This window comes from Dipodomys ordii, unplaced genomic scaffold (genome assembly GCF_000151885.1).
Source record: "Dipodomys ordii isolate 6190 unplaced genomic scaffold, Dord_2.0 Scaffold102, whole genome shotgun sequence".
Classification (NCBI taxonomy): Eukaryota; Metazoa; Chordata; class Mammalia; order Rodentia; family Heteromyidae; genus Dipodomys; species Dipodomys ordii.
In genome coordinates, this window is record NW_012267318.1 from 3,091,827 (window position 1) to 3,112,711 (window position 20,885).

At 45.5% G+C, this 20,885-nt stretch overlaps 1 protein-coding gene across 1 annotated transcript in view; it reads right to left on the reverse strand.

The window, feature by feature from the left end:
- Window positions 1–19,247, reverse strand: part of Slc7a1 (solute carrier family 7 (cationic amino acid transporter, y+ system), member 1) — a 68,899-nt gene extending 49,652 nt beyond the window's left edge. The window contains exon 1 of the mRNA XM_013027264.1: window positions 19,064–19,247. The gene's annotated coding sequence lies outside the window, so the exon portion shown is untranslated. The remainder of the gene's footprint in view (window positions 1–19,063) is intronic.
- Window positions 19,248–20,885: the final 1,638 nt, after the last annotated feature.

Consider the following 20,885-nt stretch of genomic DNA (forward strand, 5'->3'; position numbering starts at 1 on the left):
GTAGTAATTCAATAGTTCACAAAAAAATGAAGCTCTTGTTTATTTCCATCTACCTCAATTCCCATGGTAGAAGATTTGAGGGCTACTGTCCTACATATTAAGATTGATTTCCAACTATTATAAGCACAAACCAAGTGACATTACAAAAGTCACAGCTAATAATGACTGGAGTGTGTGTGTGTGTGTGTGTGTGTGTGTGTGTGTGTGTGAAAGAGAGGGGGGGAAGAGAGAGAGAAAGAGAGAGAGAGAAAATGAGAGAAACTCTGGGGTTTGAACTCAGAGCCTGAGTGCTATTCCTTAGCTTTTTCACTCAAGGCTGGTGCTCTAACACTTGAGCCACAGCTCTATTTCTGGCTTTTTGTTGTTTAATTGGAGATAAAAGTCTCATAGCCAAATCTCAGCCTCCTGAGTAACTAGGATTACAGACTGGTAAGAGTTACCAGTGCCTAGCTAATGCCTCAACATTCACTCCCAATTGTTGTTTCAAAATGCATGAAATATGCAATGTCGCACTTTCTCCAGAATAACCAAACCCACTCGTCTTACATGCTCTGGGAATGCTGGTAGCCTTGGTCTCAGCATGTGCCATTTAGACTCAGGAAGTGAACCCTAGTCATCTTCAATGGGTCACTCTCCACAAAGGCCTCTTCATCTCCGTTGGCTCTGGGGCCAAATTTGGAAGCTTGAACTTTCATTAGGAAAACAAAATGCTTTGTCTTTCCCTGCTCCACAGAAGGGATTTCTAGTGTTTCTTCCAGTCTGAACTTGGACAGAAACGAATACCCAGCCCAGAGAAACCACTTTCCTCTTGCCAGGAGGTCTAGAGGCTCACAAAGCCCAGTTATTTGTTTTGCCAAACTGTGTATACATTAAATGGAAATGTTTATTTTCCAAGTCTTGCTTTACCTCTCTAAAGACAAATGATTAAAGAATATTTCAAGGGCATTTTTTTTTTTTGCTCATCCTCTCCGATCTGGTTATATTAAGCACCCTCACTTCCTGCCTTTTAACTTACATTTCTGTTGAGGTATCATCTACTCTTTTGTTGACCTTTATGTGTACAATGTTGCTTCAGAAACCTTCTTCAAAGGAAAGGTCAAAGTAAAATGTTATCGCCAGGTAGGATGCCAAGTGGCCAGCAGCCAGGGAGATACCTCGTGCCCAGGCTTGAGGCTACCTGTGACTTGAGTGACGAGCGCAAGCATCACAAAGCAGTCCTCAGATCTCAGTCTCCTTGAGTAGCTAGGATTATAGGTGTGAGTCAGCAGCACTAGGCTGACAGAAGACTCTTATCTCTAATTAACCACCAAAAAGCTGGAAGTGGAGGTGTGGCTCAAAAGCTAAGGGACAGCGTCCAGGCCCTGGGTTCAAGCTCCAGGCCTGACATTAAAAAAAAAAAAAGGTGGGGAGGGTGGCAAGAGCATTCTTCTTAGGGTCTGGGCCCCAGGACTGACCAAAAAAAGAAGTATTATTTCACTTTTAGATGTGAAATTAAATACTATGTTGCTAAAAACAAAAGTGGAAGAACATGGAAAACAGAGGACTAATACCTACTGCACAGTTGCTAATTGCATAACACCTAGTTGAGAACCAACCAGTCCTTCCCATGGTCCCTGGTACCCAGAGGTAACAAAGGAAGCTTGGGAACTGGATCCTACATCTAGTCTACATTGGGGCCAAAGCTGGAACCCAGTTCTGCCCAGCACCAACACCCTTGTCTCCCCCTTCCCCATCCAGGTAGCTCTAGGTCAGAGGTACTCTCAAGTCTGGCTGGTCACCTCTACTTCAGGGGCTTTCTTTTCATTACCTAAATATCTAGTACCCACCTGAAGCTTTATAGCCATCTGAAGCTTTATAAGTTATTTTGTTTGGAGTACAAGGTCAATTCTACAATTCAAATAAAATTCCACATATAATGTAGTCTACTAGATGTCTGAGGTGGCTAATGGTGCAATGAACTTGACATTTAGATGGATTCCTTTCCTACACCTTAGCAGCCATCCTCTGGAAGATTTTGCTCTTGATGCTGTCTCAGGCTTTGCTCAGCAGCTCCACCAATGGTCTGCCTGGATTCCAGCTCTGAATGCCTCCTGTCCTACCACCACCAGTGGGGACTGGATGAGCCCAAGCATGATACCAGAGTCTACAGGCTCTCAGCATGGAATGCCAAGCATCTTGCTGGATGGTGGTGGATGGGCTGCTGAGGAATCAGACTCCCAGTACCCAGGACATTGAGCAGTGACAATGACACTAACTGCAGGGTGGCAGAGTCCCAGGGCAGGGGGTGAGGGGAGGTATGTCAAGTAAAGGGTAAACAAGGAAGAAAGTATCCTATTACAAAGGCCAAGGGAATCTGCCATGAGCCGCTCCTAAGTCAAGTCAGACTGGGCAGTGTCCATCCTGGGGTGCAACTCATTTTATAATGTACAACAGAATGTCAGAGTTAGAATGAAAGTTGTGGGTGCCAAGGTTGTCTTGTTCCTCTCTGAAATACCATGCAACTTGTGTTTGAGGAATCAAGAACAATAGAAATATATTCCAGTCAAATTGATCAAGTGTCCTGTCTTGAGAAAGCTTACAAAGCAACCTTTTTTGAGCAGAACAACCCATGAGAACATGTTGGAAGACTCATGATAAACTCCATGTGCTACACAATGTGAAGTCTGCTTCCTTTTTCCCCCTCTACTACCAGGCCAATCTATGTTAGTATCATTTGTTATCACCTGAAGTCCTAGTTACCTTTCTTAAAAACTTTATTCAAAATAGTTTTAAGTCCTAACCAAGGAAACATGCTACAAGGGACACAAGCTGATATCCTGAGCTGGTTGGTGAAGTCTATGTATGTCTTGACTGGTTATGGCCCACGGCAATTTGAAATTCTGATCACATCTCTGACCCTCAGTCTCCCAAATCTTCTAGCCAACTTCCTTAAGAAAGCACTGCCATCTCCAAACAAAAGCCAAGACTTCTTTAGAAGTGGCAAATGAGAAATTTCCTCCCTTCTTCTCATTTCCTCTCTTCTGTAATACAACCTTTATCAGCTATCTGCCCAGAAAGGAAATATTAAAGACATCCAAACATGAACTGAAGTCTCTTTTTGCAAATCTATTTGCCATCCTTTGTTCTCCTGTGAACCTTCCATGAATTGGGGGCACAGCTCAGTGCAAGCTGATCAATGCAAAGATATTTTTTAAAAGTATCTACACATCTGCATGTGAAAACCAATACTATCACAACCAGAGCATACCTGCCCAGGCAACTCTTAAAAGGACTCGGTAAGACACTAAGGCAGATATAGCCAGACACCAGCATCTTACACCTGCAAGTTTACCTATTCAAGAAGCTGAGATCTGAGAATCAAGGTTCAAAGCCATACAGGGCAGAAAAACCTATGAGACTCTTTTCTCCAATTAGTAAAAATAAAAACAGAAATAGAGCTTGGGCTCAAGTGACAGAGCACTAGCTTGAAAGAAAAAGCTAGGGACAGCGCCAGTCCCTGAGTTTGAACTCCAGTGTGTATACACACACACACACACACACACAAAGTTAAGGCTTTAACTAGTGTCTCACACTCTGTCTCTTAGCTGTATCTATCCAAGTCCAGACAAAGCCCACCCAGCACATGCAGGGGCTGCTGGAAGATAAGGAGAATCTGGAACAAATTATTCCTAGAAAAGACAAGCTGCTGACTCAATGGTGGTTGGTTACCTTGGGCAAGGCGCAGGTACGAGGTACTCTAGATCTATCAGTGCTGGACAGTGACTTTGAGTACCCTTGTCCTAGGTTGTTGAGAGCCCTTTCATGCTGAGACCCAAGCCTTCCTCCCAGATCTTTGACCTTTGCTATGCATGTAATCCCTGGTAGCAGCTAAGAACTCCCTCTCCTATGTCTTAATCTTGCCTTTTACTTTATTCCACTAGGGGAAAGCTCACCTCCACAGAGGGAAGAAGCCAGAACACCATCAAGGACTTTTTCCCCCAAAGAAAAGTTCCAGGCAAAAGACAGCTCTTTCTATTTATCTGCTGGTTTGGGTTGCTGTTGTTGAAATGCCTTACCCTAAATCCAAGCAGGGTAGTTTAACACAGTCCCCCACCCCACCCTTTCCAAAAAAAAAAAAAAAAAGTTCTTCCTTTTCCTTTGATGGGGGCTGTATATGTTTTGATGTGGATGGCTGGCTAATAGCCTTTTTAAAAAATAACCACTTGGGTTTCCTCTCTGGTGAGATAGTTTAGGGCTACAAATTCTCATGGCCTATCCCAACATTCCAACCCTCCCCCAGAGAGGCCCTGCACAACAAGGCGCTGGTGGCAAGGACCAGACCCTAGGAAACAGCTGGCCTTGTCACCAATGGGTGAGTGTCCACTAGTGTTTCATCACACTGTGAAACACTGCACCCAAGAATCTCACTCTTTCCACAGGGACACTGAGGAAACTTGTTGTTCTGACTGCAGAAGCTCTACTGGAATATTACTTTCAGGGGGGCACAAATCTGGTAGATGCTGCTACCAGATGCCTGGTTTTTTTTGTTGCTATTGTTAATTTTTGTTTCTTCTTTACAAAAACCATTTTGGCTAGGCACTGGTGGCTCTCACCTGTAATCCTAGCTACTCAGGAGGCTGAGATCTGAAGATCAAGATCAAAGTTTGAAGCCAGAAAGTCAGTGAGAAAGTCAGCAAGACCCTTGAGTGGTAAAAGTTAAGCAAGCTCAAGATCCTCAATTAAAGCCCCAGTACTGTCACCAAATTGGGGAGGAGGAAGCCATTTTGCCCCCATCACGTTGCACAGCACCCTGCTGAATATCTCTGCTAACACAGCCAAAGTACTGTTTCTCAAGGGTCATCTGTGTCAATATCCTAACACGAGCCCTCTTTTTACTGTCACTGCTCTCATGGCACTTCCACAGTGTAGATACCAAACTGCATGGGTGTTCTTGGGTGGATCCAGTCAGGGAATGTACTGGTTTCCTGTTCGCGGTGGGAAATCCAAAACAGTCTCCTAACACAATCTCTTCCAAATCCAGAAGCAGAAAATTTGGCCATGAGCATGTGTGCCTTGCCAAGGATCTATCACAAGATCCAGGCCTAGTACAGTGGAATGAGGTCTCCAGGCCACTGAGACAGGGCAACTGGGGTAGAAGCATAGTCTGAGTCCCATTCACTTGGAGGGGAGTATGTGAGATCCCAGTAGACCCCACCTCTGTGGCCCCTAGAGGTGTTCTAGAGAGTCTGTACATCCTCTAGAATCTAAAGGTCCTTGAGGCCCTATCAGAATCCAGGACTCCTATATTATGCTTCATCACATCTGATGAATAATACTTGCTCTTGCCCAGAGCTGGCCTTGGACTACGATTATCCTATCTCTACCTCCTGCACTGTTGGGATTTCATACGTAAGTCATATTGCCCACCCTCCTTGAGCTCCATTCCACACCACATATTCCAAAAACACTGGCAGGATACATACCTCAAGATATGAGGCATTTCCGTCTTCATGGGCATCTCTTCATACCTTTAAACAGGTCTGAATTTTCTCACATGGCTGTTGCACTAAACAATTGCCACACATTTCCAAGTGACTCAGTTTGCCTCACAAAACAGTGAAGGGTGCTGAAAATAGGGTATAGTCTTCAAGAGCCCAAATTTAAAAGATTCACCAATGTATGTGATGGGTAAATTAACACTATTAAGATTGTTACTAATAGTAGTATTAAATGCCTGGGAAAGCAAATAAAAGTGTGCACATTTGTTAACAACTAAAAAAGATGGAAAGATGGCCTCTAACCACTTCTAATTTCCTGTAAGAAGAACCATAAAAGCTAACTCGACTTTCCAAAAAATAAAACAATGTGATGGTGGGATATTCATATCCTACTCATATTCACAAAATTCACAAACTCAGAAGTTGTGCTGTAGCTCAAAATGATAGAGTACTAGCCTTGGTGTAAAAGTTCAGACAGCCCCCAGACCCTGAGTTCCAGTCCCACGACCAACGAAAAACAAAAACCTTCACAGACTACCCAAATACTCACAAGGAATCCTAAGTATCTCATTCCCCATTCCACCATCACCACTACCATCCCGATCTAGAAATCCAGTCTTACTTCACGTTTTACAGAAGAGAGACCACAGTCCCAAATTTTCAATAAACACGTAAAGGATATAGACACTGTTCTTTTAAGATATTGCTGCCTTCTTTCTTAATCATTTTCATTTTTCTATGATACTTCTACCTCCTATTTAACAGAAAGCCTTCTAATGAGTATGTACATTAATGATCCAAACAACACAGCTAAAATAAAAGCCACACACCTTCATTTTCTCACACTCCAGTGCTACTTATCTAATTCCCTCTTCTTCCTATGAGAAGGTACCAGAAACCACTAACAGGAAGGAATTTCAGAAGGCTTCTAGATATTTTTTGGCATATGTAGTAAAATGTCTGAGGAAGTTTAGGACCTTGTCAAGCCTCTTTGAGGAGTGATTATTCAACTCCTTCCTTCTTTCCACATCCCAGCCAACTCAATGATAGGCAGGCTTTGAACTCAATGATAGGCAAGCACAATCAAGGTTTAGTCTGAGGCTTCCAAGTCAAAACCCTCCTCCTGCAGAATCCAGAATTTCTGGGGAGCTAGTGGTGGTTGGGAACCATGCCAATGAACCTCTAAACCTTTACTTAGCCATCCCTCCCTGAGACCTTAAAAATAGATAAGTGAACTACAAGCAGTCATAGTCACCCAAGCACACACCCAAAACATGTGCCAGCTCTTCCCAGTATCACCCTGGCTTCAAGTCTTCTGAGCAGTGGACCCTGAACCTGGCAACCCATGCCAGATCTGGCAGCACCCACCAAGCCTGCCTGAGGCCCCTCTCCACACCAGGCTTATCCACCCCTCATCTGCCCTCAATTAGAAAGCCCCTGAACATCCGCCTCATCCCTGAAGAATTTCCTGACTAAGAAGGAACAAGTAGCAACCTCTCCTTGGCCCACTTCACCAGCCCTCAGCCTTTTGGAAACATCACTTTACATGTTAATTGACACCTCCTCTTTCACCAGTAAAGCAAGGACACATTTATGTACAACCTCAGGAATGGGATTTTTTTTTCCTATCTGGAAGAAACCTCTCTGAAGGCTGAAACTTAACCCTGTACATACACACACACACACACCTCTACCTGAATTTAAGCTTACATTATTGTGTACTTAGCCTGGTAACAGTTCCAAAGCTTTACCTCTCAACACAGCCCACAAAATGATTACAAACTTTCTCCATTTTCAAATGGGGAAACTGAGGCACTGAGTTGCAGCTAGTCATGTTAAACAGACTTCCTGTGATGGCATCACATCCCTTAGTTCAGTCACCCCCAACCCTGGTAGTTCTTAAGTTCTTTCGGTGTCTTTCTGTCTCCCTCCATTCTGCCAGTCTCTCTGCTATCACTTCTCAGCACTGTTAGAAGCCCTGCATCAGCAGCCCAGTTCACCACTTCCTATCGGCAGTCACATGTAAACAGATAATCAGGCTGCTCAGCAGGGAATACACAACACTAGGATCAGACCACCACACACTTTCTGGACAGAGGGCAGTAATTCTCTCAGGTCAGCTGAAAAGATACTTTTGGATCATCTGCTCTATACCGAACATTGCTCTAGGAAAGTCAGAGGAGCTCTGAGGTCTTTAAACCCAGGTATTCCAGGATCATTCTGGGTTTCAGCATTTTCTTCTAAGGACTTAATCCTCCCAGATGATTCTAGAGCTGGTTAGCAATCTGTCAGCAAGATCCCCAGAGGAGAATTTGTTGGCATGTACTAGCCTAGATAGCTTGAAGACATCCCAAGTTGGACTTTTAAGATACTGTGCAATACTACTGTGATGTTTTCCTTTCTTCTTTGCATATCTATCCAACCTCTCATTCACCTATATGTGTGCTTTTTAGATAGTCACTGAGTAAGAGAATGAATGAAGAAGCCTATCACAAAATCCCACCCAATACACATTACTACAATGTTTCCTAAAGAACTACTAAGGGTGGGTGTCATGGACTTTTCTGCCTGCACTGGCTTTGAGCCAATGATCCTCAGAGCTCAGTCTCCAAAGTAGCTAGGATCACAGGCGTGAGCCATCCAAACCTGACTGACATGACCCATTCTCATTTGCAGCAGTAGTGCTAGTTCACACAAAGCCTCAGTGTTGAGGGGCCAATCCTCTCTCCCTTAGGACCTCTGCTCCCAGTACTTCTAAGGACAAAGTGGTTCACCTTGCTGGAAAAGAAACCCCCCAGGGTGTCACAGCCACCCCCTCAAAAAAGCCCCAATTCTCCCTACTCCAAGGCTAAGCGGGGCAGTTCAGTATAACCTCCCTTAGAGAGCAGGACAGCAGGGAGCAATGAGGACAAGCAAATTTGCAGAACACTTTTATGATTCAACACTGCCCCTACTCAGAATCACCCTCAAAATATAAGATGGCAACATTCTCACTTACCAGACCAGACTCAATGAGGCTTTAGTAATTATGCTTTATCTTGATGGAAATTAGTTCTAATATTTCTAAACTCAAACTCGGAGATCAGTAGGATAGACATTCTTCCCAGTCCAATACAGGTAAAGAATTAATGAAGGCTCTTATTTAATATTTCCCAAGAGTGATCACTAAGGAGAAAAAAAGGTGAAGAAATGCTATCCTCTGTGCTCTAGTGGTTCACATCTAAAATCCTAGCTACTCAGGAGACTGAGATCTGAGGATCAAGGTTCAAAGCTAGCCCAAACCAGAAGCATAGCAGTGGCTCAAAGTGGCAAAGTGCTAGCCTTGAACAAAAAAGCTCAGGGACAGCACCCACGCCCTGACTGTCCAAAAAACAAACAAACAAAAAAAATGTCATCTAACCAGTTTTTTCCAAAGAACTAAACTATAAATTTGAGTTTATAGGCTTGCAGGAAAAGCGTTTTTTTTTACTTGTTCCAAATGATATTTATATCAGTATATAATCAAGTTCATAAGGGTTCCTATTAATAGGAGTGGTTATACAGGCACTTTAAAAAAGACTGTAAATTAAGTATTCCATTTTTTTCAGGAAATTTATTTTTATGGAGCACAACAAATAAAAGAAAGGTGCATGGAACAAGGACACATATTTGCACTATTTCAATAAACTAAGCAATTTATCTTGTGTGAGTTTTGTTTTGTCACTATGCCCTTGTTCAGTAGAATCAAGCCCCTTGATTTACAATTGTTTTACGAATTATATGCACAGATTTCTTATTTACAGGGTATTTATTTGTTAAATCAAAACAAGAAAAATTTGGCCAGGCTCTAGTGGCTTATACCTATAATCCTAGCTACTCACCAGCTTAGACAAAAAAAGTCAATGAGACTCTTATCCCCGGAGCCACTGGTGGTGCCCTCTAAGATCTTTTTTTTTTTTTTTCCTAATGGAATAGAAAGAAAAGAATAAAAATTATCAGAGTTCTCTGCAGTAGAATTCTACCAGTATAGTTGAGTGGCAGAATGCTTGCTTGCCAAGCATGTGCAAGACCCTGGGTTCTAGCCGTAGCACCTCAAAGATATGTATCTATCCGAGCATACCAGCTAGAGAGAGAGGAGTAGATTCACTAAAACTTTCACTTTCAATCTATTTATCAAGGTATCCCCATGTATGTACTTGATCACAATGTAAATTTAATTCTTCTTGTACATGTGGTCAAAGATGGGTCTTTAGGGAAAAAATAAGCTGAAAAAGAAATGTCATCCAACCAGTATTTTCAATAATGAAGACATTTGGAAACCACATAGTAACTAGCACGTGGGTACCAGCAGCCCTATGACAAATGGTCCAGACTAACATGAAAGGCTTCTATAACCTTGTGCCATCAAGGCTTGGTTGGAATGCTGGCCTCCCAAATCCTCCTCTGTGGAGAGAACCAATGATCTTACCAGAGACGGGGATGGTCACTGGTCACTTCACTGAACAAGAAATATTCTCAAAGCTAACTACACTGCACTGCAGGTAGGAATGATAAGCTATGTTTTCAGCAAACTTCATAAATTCAGAAATCAGATTGAAAGACTGTCAGTGTGTCTTGGTAGAACTGATACTAACCAAACGGAAGCTAGCCAAGCCAGGCAAAAATTCTCCTTAAGACAGGACAGGCTGGTTAGCTACAGTGTAACTTGAAAGGAGACTGCTTTTTTACCCTCATCTATCAGGGATAGCCATCCTCACAAAAAAAAAAAAAAAAAAAAGATTATCCTGATACTCTGACTTCAATATTCAGCTCACCAAAGTACAAAATGAACCTCAACTTAGAAAGGAAGGCAGAATTTAAAATAACGTACTGGCCTAGCCACCTGCTAAAACATTACATTTTACCTCCTTTAAAATACACTATGTAGCTAGGCACCAGTGGCTCATGCCTGTAATCCTAGTTATTCAGGAGGCTGAGATCTAAGGATAGTGGTTCAAAGCCAGTGCAGGCAGGAAAGTCTCTAAGATTCTTATTTCCAATTAGTCACCAAAAAGCCAGAAGTGGATCTGTGGCTCAAGAGGTAGAGTGCTAGCTGTTAACAAAAAAGCTCAGAGACAGCAAGCAGGTCCTAAGCTCAAGCCCCAGGACTAGAACAAAAACAAAAAATAAAATATACTATGTTGCCAATTATACAAATATCCATTCAATAAATAGTTGAGCACTACTTTAGGTACCACAAACCTAGCAATCAACAAAACAAAAGCCTCTCTCACTCTTTTTCCCCCCACAATTGGCGAACAGGTATTTCCAAAAGCTTATAAGCAATCTAATAATAATAATGTCATTATTATTATTATTATACCAAAGACATAATTCAATATAACATGTCATACCTAGATTTATGACTTGTAGGAAAATACAATCTTACCAATTTCAGAGTCCAGTCTGGAAGATGGGCACCCTAACACCCACTTGGCCACATCAAAGTCTAATTTGTGAATCTACTTTTATAAGCCCCACTCCCTCTTTGATCAAAAAGAACATTGTCTACACAGAACAATACGTTTTCATTTGAATTTCCCTTCTTTTCAGGAAAGGAAATGTTTGGACTTCAAAGGGCTTCTTTGAAGAGAAGCCCTCGTGCTAGCCCAGGCAGGTTAGGAGTTCGTGGTCGCAGCAGGGTGCTCTGACTCTGGGCAGCTGCCCACCAGACTTACTGTCAAGGCTAGCTCCTTCAAGGAGAGGGTCTGCTGCAGGAGAAGAACAAACAAACACATGGAAAAATACTTGAAACTTTTTGATCATGACCTTCAGAGCTCCTTTAGCACATAAGGCAAATATACCAAAAGGAAACTGAGGTACAGTGAAGTGTCAATTGGACAGTGAAGTATTCATTGATTCAGCTGAGAGCAACATCAGGACCCAGGACCCAGACTCACTTAGCCATACCCAGTCACTCCAGACAAGGAAAAAGGAGAACCACCCTCAGTGATGGCTGGCGATACCAAAGGGGATGGCCGAAGTAGCCAGAAGAGAGAAGCAAACTTCTCCACACACCGTACTGAAGAAACTCAGTTTTGAGATCAATAGCAGTCTTAAACTAACTGGGAGCCTGGGGCTCACACCTGTAATCCTAGCTACTCAGGAGATTGAGACTAGATCAAGGTTTAAACCCAACAGCCCTGGCAGGAAAGTCTGTGAGAGCTGTGGCTCAAGTGGTAGAGTGCCAGCCTTGACTGAAAAAGCTCAGGGACAGTACCCCTGAGTTCAAGCCACAGTACCAGCACAAGGAGAGACAGATAGACAAACAGACAGACATAGAGAAAGACAGAGTCAGAGCTAGAGACAGAGAAAGAGAGACAGAGAAAGGAGAGGAGAGGGGAGGGGAAGGAAGGAGAGGGGAGGGGGAGGAGAGGGGAGGAGAGGAGAGGAGAGGAGAGGAGAGGAGAGGAGGAATCAGTCTTTAACAAGTTCAGTTTCAAATTTTGCTTTCTAGTTCTACACTGACCCTCAGGAAGGGCCAAGCAGTTCATCCAGAACTAAATCAAACAATCACATGAAGTAGTCAAGACATAACCTGCAAAGTGGCCCTCAGGCCCCAAGCATGCCCTTAACCCCTGCCAGGTCTAGGAAGCAAAGGGTAGAGAGCAGACAAGAGCAGACCTGCAACACTGCAAGTCTCAAACAAGTTCTGGCTATGTAATAATGAACTCCACCCTTCCCCACCACAGAAGCCCCATCAAGACTTGTTGTCACCCACCCAGGTAGGCAGCCACCCAAGTAGTGGGCAGGGGCATGAAATACAGCCAGGTTGCATAGGGGGCACTTTGCCAGGTGGGGATCCAGGTAGCTAGCTGAAGAAATCTAGTGGGACTTGAACTCGGGGCCTCTTGCTCATGTTTAGCTTCTCTGCTCCAGGTTGGTATTCCATCACTTGAGCCATATCTGCCCTTCTGGCTTTTTTGCTACTTCCTTGGAAGTAAGAATCTCAGATTTGTCTGCTCTTGCTGACTTCAGACTTCAGATTCTCAGAAATCAGCCTGAGTAGGTAGCTAGGATTTCAGACCTTCAACTCTCAGTCTTCAGAGTAGCTAGAATTACAGTCTTCAGCCACTGACACCAGACCCAACCATCTTTCTTATAAGCCCTTACCAGGCAAGAGCCATCCATGCCTTTTAAAACATTTCTGCTTCTTTCATTTTATGATAGTTCCCAACATTTTTATTCAACATTGTTACTTTTAGGAACTTTTTCTTAAAGAGGCTTAAGAGGTAGAAAATCAATCTAGAGCTCCTTTATTAGAGTCCCCCAACTGCCCCCCACCCCACAAAAAATAGGTATATCTGTAAAGGACATTGTGTGAACAATTCAAAGTTGCACATGGAATTGTAGATTAGGTAACAAGGCCATACCAATGTTAAGTTTCCTAATTTTGGTATCATACTGTCAGATTGTGTCAAGTGCCAGCCTAGCATGTATGAGGCCCTGGGTTCATCAAAAATAGAACAGAGAAAGAGAGAGAGAGAGAGAGAGATAGGTGGCTCATGCCTGTAATCCTAGCTATTCATGAGGCTGAGATTTGAGGATCCTGGTTCAAAGCCAGCCTGGGCAGGAAAATCCATGAGACTTTTATCTTCAATTAACCAGCAAAAAGCCAGAAGCAGAGCTGTTGTTCAAGTAGTAGAGTGCCAGCCCTGAATGAAAAAGCTAAGGAATAGCATTCAAGCCCTAAATTGAAGCCCCACTATTGTACAAATGTACTATTGTGCAAACGTGCACACATGCACATGCGTGTGCGTGACACACACACACACACCCCAAGTCTTCTAAGGAAGAGGATACTTCCTATATTACCACAGAGTACCAAGCAGCAGAGGAAAGATGGAGTGGTAGAAGACTATAGCTGTCATTAGCCTCATGAAGGAGGAAGCATATAAATAGTCTCGGTTCCCACAGAACCCCCTGCACAGTGCTCTCCCTGCTAGGAGCTTGGGGATGACTAGGTGGGATAAATCACACAGGCACATGCACAGGCACCCTGGGGTCTGAGGCAGGAAATGCAATATCCAGCCAGACACAGGTGACATGGAAACCATGCCAAATTACTGAGAAAGAATGCATCCTGGCCTCTGCCACAAATGCTGGCTCCTGGATCTGGCCCCCAGCCTCGCCCTAGCTGCCCCAGGAACCCTGGGTTCCAGCTGTGCTGAAGAATCTGCATTCAGAGACATAGAGACATAGGGAAAGGGGAAAGGAGTGCCTGGAGCTGAAATTGCCTTTCAAATACCACTCAATTTTCAACAAAGGAGCACCACCAACAGCCAGAGTTCTTCTGCCATTGTATACACCTAAGACCCAGACCCCTCACAAGACAGGCCATAGCCTATGCATGCCAGACAAACATGGAGATTACTGCCAAGTCACTCGGGTTCAGATCTTCCTTCTTCTACTGATTACCTCCCTGTATGCAACCTGGTTCCATCTCCCCATCAGTCACACAGAAGGCAGCCTCCTGAATGGTGGTAAAGATTCCAGAAAACTTATCAAGTATACAGTAAGCACTACAAAAACATTTGTATTGATCTCACCTAGCCCTAGGCCTCTTCCCTTCTTATCTAAGATAAGACTCTGATTGATGGCATTTGGTAGACAAATGAGATGATACTGAGGAGACATTTCCAAACCAATCTTAACTATTGACAGAATGCTAACAGATGCTCAGCTGTCTTCCGTCTCATTGCTGCCCTCCTCTTGGAGGAACATGACTACCACCCATACCCCAGGTAGGGATATTACACCTCAGTGAAGGGAGGAAACGAGGAAGAGAAAAGACACAGACTTAAGCATCATTTGGTTTTTCCCCAACTCAAGACTTAGGGGCAATTTGGGCAAAATTAGAGGAATCAGGGCAGCCACTTCACATGTGCACCCAAGTACACACAAATACACACACAGGAAACATGAAGAAGGGAGCCAGAAGTGCTCCAAGTGGTCAAGGCCAAGGCTGTGGGCCCTGAGACCTGAGAGCACCTGCACCCCCACACCACTGGTGCCTGGTCTCAAAGAGTACTGGCTTCGAAGGACAACTAGTCAGAAGCAAAAGCTCAAGAAGCTGTCCTTTCTCCCTCAAACCCACAACCAGATGGGCTGGGGAACTTGGTGACAGATGCCTCTGGGTCCCAGATGTCCCTAGTACCCACTAATTTACACACAATCTCAAGGAAAAATAACTAAAATGAAAATGAAAGAGCAAAGGTATTACAAAAATTAACTCTTACACCTAAAAGAGCTCAGCTTTCTTTCCAGAATGATTAACATTTAGATTATGCACTTAGCATGCGTCCAATGCTGTAAAAATGCATAACATAGATTATGTCATTTAAATCCCCTCCATACTAAAAGGTGCACTAAAAAACAATTAGAAAGCCAGGCAAATCAGCAAACTCCTGTAATCCCAGCTGCTCAGAAGGCTGAGTTAGAAAGATCAGGCAACTTGATGAGATCCCTGTTTAGGGGGAGAAAGGGGAGGCATAAAGACATTTTTTGGGGGGGTGTCAGTCCTGGAGCTTGAACTCAAAAGCCTAGACACTGTCCCTGAGCTTTTATGCTCAAGGCTAGTGCTTGAGCCACAGTTCCACTTCTGGGTTATTTGGGGGGAGGGGTGGGTTGGTGCTTAATTGTAGATAAAAGTCTCATGGACTTTCCTGTGAGAGCTGGCTTTGAACCCTGATCCTCAGATCTCAGCCTAGCTAGGATTATAGGCAAACAGAGAGACCTTAGATTACCACACAGGCCAACAACTGCTTGTTCCTAAACAACTTGAGCTGATGAAACATCCTGAACTCAGCACTGCAGAAGGAATATGAAAAGATAAGAAAATAAAACTGCCACCCCCTCAATGCTCCCACAAAGAATGAACGTCAAGAAAAATCTAAAGCCAGTAATGGGTGGCTCATACTTAGAATCCTAGCTACTCAAGAGGGAAAGACCTGAAGATCAACACTCAAAGCTAGCCAGGCAGGAAAGTCTGTAAGATCCTTATTTCCAAATAACCACCGAAAGTGGAGGTGTGGCTCAAAAGGTACCCTACCAGCCATGAGCAAAAAGCTAATGGACAGGGCCCAGACCCTGAGTTCAAGCCCCAGTACTGGCACACACACCATACACACACACACACACACACACACACACACACACACACACACACACTCATATGTGAGTTTACAAGTCCTTCTTCCACCCAACATACTCTTTGCTCAGCCTTCCCATCTCCTGGGTTATTTGGAATTTGTGTATGTCCTCACTCAACCCTCAAACGGAACACTAGTCAATCTTATTAGGGCTACTTTTTTCGGGGCCAAGGGGTGGGGGGTCATTTGTGGGCGTTGAACTCGGGGCCTAGGCTCTTTTGCTCAAAGCTAGCACTCTACTTTGAGCCACAGTACTAATTCCGGTTTTCTGATGGTTAATTGGAGATGTCTCATAGATTTTCCTGCCTGAACTGGCTTTGAACCCCGATCCTCAGACTCAGCCTCCTGAGTAGCTAGGGTTACAGGCATGGGCCACCATCGCCCAACTTAGGTCTACCTTTAAAATGCATTCAGGCTCTAGAGGGTATTGTTTAGGATAGAGCACATGCTTAGGATACAATAGGCAGTGGAATAGATCCTGTACCCCTCAAACAGAAGCTGGCTCCAGAAGTTCACATCTGTAATCATAGCTACTCAGGAGGTTGAGATCTGTGGCTCAAGGTTCAAATCTAAGAGATTCTTTTCTACAGTTAACCAGGAAAAAACTAGAAGTGGAAGGATGGCTCAAATGGTAGAGCACCAGCCTTGAGTAAAGAGGCTAAACAAAAGCAACAGGCCCTGAGTTCAAGCCCCAAAACATGCACACAAAAAAATAAATAAATAATAAATAAATAAATCACCCAAGCCTAAAGTGACCAATTATACAGAAAACGCTAGGGTCTTAAAGGCAGGTCCTATTTGGGGTAAGAAATAAGAGCCAGGAAGATGATGAACATCTTAGGTGATGCCTCTGGGCAAAATGACAGAGGCGATTTACCTTCAGGGTTAGGTTTAAGTTTTCTCCATATCAATGGCTTGAAGTTTCACAATCTGGAACTACTTCCAAAGACTAATGATGAAGAAGGATTTATTCCACTGGACATTAGCTGGGCCCACCAACATACTTACCTATTTTTACTACACTCACTAGAAACAAAGTAGACTTGTATGATCAATAAGCATGTATTTTCCATCAAATGAGACTTTCTACCAAATATAATGAACACTTATGTCTTAGAATTCTAACTTCTTGCCTGGAGTCAGGAGACTGAGATCTAAGGATCACTGCTTGAAGCTAGCTCAGGCAGGAAAATACCTGTGACTCATCTCCAATTAATCACCAAAAAGTTGGAAATTAAGCATTTCCCTCAAGCAAAATTTAAGCCCTAGTCCCAGCATCACAAAAAAAAAAAAAAAAAAGAATTCTAACTCCTTGAGGTTTAAAAAAAAAACAACTTTGGGCTGGGAAGGTGGCTCAGTGGCAGAGGGCTTGCCTTGCATGCCTGAGGCCCTGGGTTCGATTCCTCAGTACCACATAAGCAAAAAGAAAAAAAAAGCCGGAAGTGGCGCTATGGCTCAAGTGGTAGAGCGCTAGCCTTGAGCTGAAGAGCTGAGGGACAGCGCCCAGGCCCAGAGTTCAGGCCCCATGACCGGACCAAAAAAAAAAAAAAAAAAACACAACTTTTTCTCATGCCTTTTACCTAAGACCAACAATAATCACATGCCTAAAATAAGACACATGCCTTTAAGATTCATAGCTAGCCAACTGAGTACATTTCTTATCTCGTTTATTGAATTCTACCTTATTTGCTTATTCAAACTCCTTTGACACCCTTTAAATTCTTCCTGTAGACTGAAGTTGATCTTAATATGGTAATCCTTTGAAAATCAGTCTTTCCTCCCCACCCCTAGACATTTTTTTTTCCTTTTTGCTGGTCCAGGGGCTTGAACTCTGTCTGGGCCTAGACACTGTCCCTGAACCTCTTTGTGCTCAAGGCTAGGGCTCTATCATGTGACCCACAGGGCCACTTCCAGCCAGCCCAGGCTGACTTTGAACTGTGATCCTCAGATCTCAGCCTCCAGAGTAGCTAGGATTACAAGGCAAGAGCCACCTACACCAGCTCCCCCGAACCCAGACTTTCTATTCTGATTGTGAGACTTAAATAAGACTTTTTGTTTTAATGACAGAAGGGTGTGTTCATATAAAAATAATAATTTCCACTGAGACCAACTAAAACTATCAAGGGAATAAATGTATCATGGTTTCCTAAAACACACATAAAGGGGAAGGGGAGGAGTTAAGGAGTTAAGATAAATGCCCCCCAAACTGATCAACTTAAATTTCTACTTGGACATCTATCAGAAGACAATGTATACAAGTCTAGAGAAATTTTGAGAGAGCACATTTTTAGGGAAATACTCTTGAGATCGAAATCCTGGTTCTCCTGCCTGAAAGAAGAGCTAGCACTTGCTATTTGTATAGTTTTGTTTGGGAGTTGTTTTTTTTTTGTTGTTTCTCTCTCTCTCTCTCTATGAAGACACATGGCTGGCTATCCTAATCACATTAAGTCACAACTCTGAGGTGGTTCCCACAGGCCCTGAAAGGGGGCAGACACGCACCCAGCACGCGACAGTAGTACGATGTGTGGAGCTGCTCTGTGTACAAACACAGCTGTGACCTGCCGGTGCCCGGGAAGTTTTCTACTACGCAGAGAGGAAGACGCCGAGAATAGGTTGTCTTTCACAAGCCGGAAGAACTTCCTCCCACTCCAAACCATCTGGAGAGCTGAAAGAAGCCAGTCTTCTCAGGCCACACCGGGTCACACGAGGAGGCCCAACCTGAGGGGACCCACCTCCCGCCCCCCCCCGCACACAGTCACGGTGGGGATCTGGAGGAGAGGTGGGGCAGGTGAGGGTGCGGGCTGGGGTGACAGCACAGCGTGGTCGTCTCGACCACCGGGGAGATGCGCAGCGCGGTTCTCGGGCTGGCCACCTGCCTCAGGACCACCCTCCTGGAACCGGGCGGGGCCCCCCGCCGCGGCGGCTGACACGTCCCCGGACCTTGTGGCGGGGAGGGGCGCTCCGGCCCCGCGCCATGTAAGGGCAGGTCTAGCCGGCCGCCGGCGGGCGAGGGCCCGCCCGTGTCCGGGAGCCCACCCTGCCCACTCCGGGCGTGACAGCGCAGGGGTCTCGGGCGGGCGGGCGAGCTCGCGGAGCCGGCATCGCCGAGGCGCCAGGTGGCCCACGCCTCCTCGGTGGGTGGAGGTTGCATCATGCACCACGCCGCGCCTTCAGGGAACCAAAATGGACTCCGTGGAGGCGACAGCCGCATGGGCACCGGCCCCGCGCGCACACCCCGGGCCCGCCCTGCCTCGCCCTCCCGGAAGATGCCAGCGCCCCCCGCGAGCGCCACGAGTCATCCCGGAGCCCGCCGTCCCACGGTTCCACACGGGGCTGGAGACCCCCACACACACCCCACTCCCAAGGTGACCCAGGCCCGAGGAGCTGTCCAGGCGCTGGCGGGGTCCAGGCACTCACCGGGCGGGCGGGGCGCTGACGGGCGATGGGATGCGGACCACACCGCGGGTGGAACGAGGGACGAACGGGACTGGAGGACGCTCGGCCGGAAGGGTAAGCGCGCGGGGGCCCAATGGAGTACGGTTAGGGCGCCGTCCGTCCGCGTGTCCCGCTGCCTGCTCGGGATGTGCGGCTCACACCTGCCCGCGTGGAGTGAATGAAGCGCGCAGGGAAGGCGGGATCAAGCGCGGGTTTCATCAGCCGCCCGGGGCCCCGCCCCTCGCACCGCCCGCCGCGGGCCCTGAAGCCCCGACTCGATCCTACGTCATCCTCAGAACCAATGGTAGCCCGACGCGGCGGCCACGCCCACGGTGGGCGGAGCATCCGTCTTCGCGCGCCCTAACCTTGGGATTCCCCCCGCTGTCTGAAAACCTCACCCCGCGCTTTCGCTGTGGCTGGCCGTTTTTTCCGGCCTGGGGCGCCACGGCACCTTGGGTCCCCGGGAGTCCACAACTGCCCTCCGGCTAAACCCCCAGCGACCTGTGGGCCTGGCGGTGCCAACCCCGACCCGGCGAACCCACAGCGAGCTGAAGACGGAACTGGCGACCCGTTTTCCATCTCCCAAACTGAAGATTGGGATACGCTGTAAGGGTTTAATTTTTAATTCTTACAGATCTTTTTTTCCCCCCGTAATAATAGTCCAAAGCTTGGCGTCAGAGCCTCGCGGCCAGCTCCGGAGGCAGAGGTTTGAGGACGGAGGCTTGAAGCCATCCTAGCCAGACAAATGCCAGAAGACGCCTCTCCAGTCAATCCGGGGACAGCTCAGGTGTGGCTCAAGTGGTAGAGCGCCAGCCTTGGCTGAAAACGCTCAGGGGCAGTGCCCAGGCTATGAGTTCAAGCCCTAGTACCTAGTCCTTGTCCATGGTCGGAGAGAGCCCACGCCACTCTGTGACAGACATGGGATCTAACTGTTCATGAACACTGGAGCTAACTCTTTGACTTTCTTTGCTCAACACACACACACACACACACACACAGAGCAGGAACCACAGTTATCAGCTACAGTTTTCATTATATTTCCTTGGAATTAGATAAGCAATTTCTGAGGTACATTTCTGCATGGAGTTAACCTTCAGAAGAACTCTGTGTGGGGCTGGGAAGGTGGCTCAGTGGTACAGTGCATGCTGAGGCCCTGGGTTCCATTCCTCAGCACCACATAAGCAAAAAGAAAAAAGCCACAAGTGGTGTTGTGGCTCAAGTGGTAGAGCGCTAGCCTTGAGCCGAAGAGCTGAGGGACAGCACCCAGGCCCAGAGTTCAGGCCCATGACCGGACCCCCCCCCCACAAAAAAAAACAACTCTGTGTGTGTGTGTGTGTGTGTGTGTGTGTGTGTGTGTGTGTGTGTGTGTGTGTGTGTACTAGTACTGAAAATTGAACTCAGGGGCTTGTGCTCTTGCTTAGCTTTTTTGGCTCTCTATCACTTGAGCACATCTTCACTTTCTGTCTATATAAAACAAATCCTTGTTTTAGCTTATTGGAAGACTTTCTATTTTATGGAATAAAGTATTAACCTGGATCTAGAATAAAATAAAAACCAATTAAAATCTTTAAATTGTTGGTTTTACCCTTTGATGATTCTGATTGAAAGACTATCCCTTTATGATTTAAGTATAAATGTAGGAATTTTAATGACTCTTAGCATTAAAATAAAACTGTAAATCGCTGTACTTAAGCAACACAGAGCCCATACAGAATTAAGATTCTCATAATCCCAGTCTGCAGGCTTGACCTTCAGAAAGGTAATAGGAAACTCTAAATGATAAAGCCCAAGGGGAAGTGACTTC